This window comes from Lutjanus erythropterus, unplaced genomic scaffold (assembly GCF_056507025.1).
Source record: "Lutjanus erythropterus isolate fLutEry1 unplaced genomic scaffold, fLutEry1.hap2 Scaffold_203, whole genome shotgun sequence".
Classification (NCBI taxonomy): domain Eukaryota; kingdom Metazoa; phylum Chordata; class Actinopteri; order Lutjaniformes; family Lutjanidae; genus Lutjanus; species Lutjanus erythropterus.
In genome coordinates, this window is record NW_028146680.1 from 60,001 (window position 1) to 62,633 (window position 2,633).

The window sequence follows — 2,633 nt, forward strand, 5'->3', positions numbered from 1 at the left end:
TCCCTGGTAAGGGAGCCCCCAGGGCCTGGGGGGTCAGAGGGCCAGGCTGGATCCCTGGTAAGGCATCCCCACCCAGGGCCTGGGGGTCAGAGGGTCAGGCTGGATCCCTGGTAAGGCATCCCCCCCAGGGCCTGGGGGGGTCAGAGGGCCAGGCTGGATCCCTGGTAAGGCATCCCCACCCAGGGCCTGGGGGGGTCAGAGGGCCAGGCTGGATCCCTGGTAAGGCATCCCCACCCAGGGCCTGGGGGGGTCAGAGGGCCAGGCTGGATCCCTGGTAAGGCATCCCCACCCAGGGCCTGGGGGTCACAGGGCCAGGCTGGATCCCTGGTAAGGCATCCCCCCCAGGGCCTGGGGGGGTCAGAGGGCCAGGCTGGATCCCTGGTAAGGCATCCCCACCCAGGGCCTGGGGGTCACAGGGCCAGGCTGGATCCCTGGTAAGGCATCCCCCCCCCCCCCCCAGGGCCTGGGGGTCAGAGGGTCAGGCTGGATGCCTGGTAAGGCATCCCCCCCCCCCAGGGCCTGGGGGTCAGAGGGTCAGGCTGGATGCCTGGTAAGGCATCCCCCCAGGGCCTGGGGGGGGTCACAGGGCCAGGCTGGCCCACTGGTAAGGCATCCCCCCCCCCAGGGCCTGGGGGTCAGAGGGTCAGGCTGGATCCCTGGTAAGGCATCCCCACCCAGGGCCTGGGGGTCACAGGGCCAGGCTGGATCCCTGGTAAGGCATCCCCCCCAGGGCCTGGGGGGGTGCAGCGGGTCCGGAGAAGAGAGGCCGGGTCTGGGGGTGAAGTGGGTTGTGGGGTGGGTGGTGGCAGCGGGTCCGGAGAAGAGAGCCCGAGCCCAGGGGTGGGGCGGAGAGTCCGGGGAAGGGAGCCCCCCAGGGCCTGGGGGTCAGAGGGCCAGGCTGGATCCCTGGTAAGGGAGCCCCCAGGGCCTGGGGGGTCAGAGGGCCAGGCTGGATCCCTGGTAAGGCATCCCCACCCAGGGCCTGGGGGTCAGAGGGTCAGGCTGGATCCCTGGTAAGGCATCCCCCCCAGGGCCTGGGGGGGTCAGAGGGCCAGGCTGGATCCCTGGTAAGGCATCCCCACCCAGGGCCTGGGGGGGTCAGAGGGCCAGGCTGGATCCCTGGTAAGGCATCCCCACCCAGGGCCTGGGGGGGTCAGAGGGCCAGGCTGGATCCCTGGTAAGGCATCCCCACCCAGGGCCTGGGGGTCACAGGGCCAGGCTGGATCCCTGGTAAGGCATCCCCCCCAGGGCCTGGGGGGGTCAGAGGGCCAGGCTGGATCCCTGGTAAGGCATCCCCACCCAGGGCCTGGGGGTCACAGGGCCAGGCTGGATCCCTGGTAAGGCATCCCCCCCCCCCCCCCAGGGCCTGGGGGTCAGAGGGTCAGGCTGGATGCCTGGTAAGGCATCCCCCCCCCCCAGGGCCTGGGGGTCAGAGGGTCAGGCTGGATGCCTGGTAAGGCATCCCCCCAGGGCCTGGGGGGGGTCACAGGGCCAGGCTGGCCCACTGGTAAGGCATCCCCCCCCCCAGGGCCTGGGGGTCAGAGGGTCAGGCTGGATCCCTGGTAAGGCATCCCCACCCAGGGCCTGGGGGTCACAGGGCCAGGCTGGATCCCTGGTAAGGCATCCCCCCCAGGGCCTGGGGGGGTGCAGCGGGTCCGGAGAAGAGAGGCCGGGTCTGGGGGTGAAGTGGGTTGTGGGGTGGGTGGTGGCAGCGGGTCCGGAGAAGAGAGCCCGAGCCCAGGGGTGGGGCGGAGAGTCCGGGGAAGGGAGCCCCCCAGGGCCTGGGGGTCAGAGGGCCAGGCTGGATCCCTGGTAAGGGAGCCCCCAGGGCCTGGGGGGTCAGAGGGCCAGGCTGGATCCCTGGTAAGGCATCCCCACCCAGGGCCTGGGGGTCAGAGGGTCAGGCTGGATCCCTGGTAAGGCATCCCCCCCAGGGCCTGGGGGGGTCAGAGGGCCAGGCTGGATCCCTGGTAAGGCATCCCCACCCAGGGCCTGGGGGGGTCAGAGGGCCAGGCTGGATCCCTGGTAAGGCATCCCCACCCAGGGCCTGGGGGGGTCAGAGGGCCAGGCTGGATCCCTGGTAAGGCATCCCCACCCAGGGCCTGGGGGTCACAGGGCCAGGCTGGATCCCTGGTAAGGCATCCCCCCCAGGGCCTGGGGGGGTCAGAGGGCCAGGCTGGATCCCTGGTAAGGCATCCCCACCCAGGGCCTGGGGGTCACAGGGCCAGGCTGGATCCCTGGTAAGGCATCCCCCCCCCCCCCCCAGGGCCTGGGGGTCAGAGGGTCAGGCTGGATGCCTGGTAAGGCATCCCCCCCCCCCCAGGGCCTGGGGGTCAGAGGGTCAGGCTGGATGCCTGGTAAGGCATCCCCCCAGGGCCTGGGGGGGGTCACAGGGCCAGGCTGGCCCACTGGTAAGGCATCCCCCCCCCCAGGGCCTGGGGGTCAGAGGGTCAGGCTGGATCCCTGGTAAGGCATCCCCACCCAGGGCCTGGGGGTCACAGGGCCAGGCTGGATCCCTGGTAAGGCATCCCCCCCAGGGCCTGGGGGGGTGCAGCGGGTCCGGAGAAGAGAGGCCGGGTCTGGGGGTGAAGTGGGTTGTGGGGTGGGTGGTGGCAGCGGGTCCGGAGAAGAGA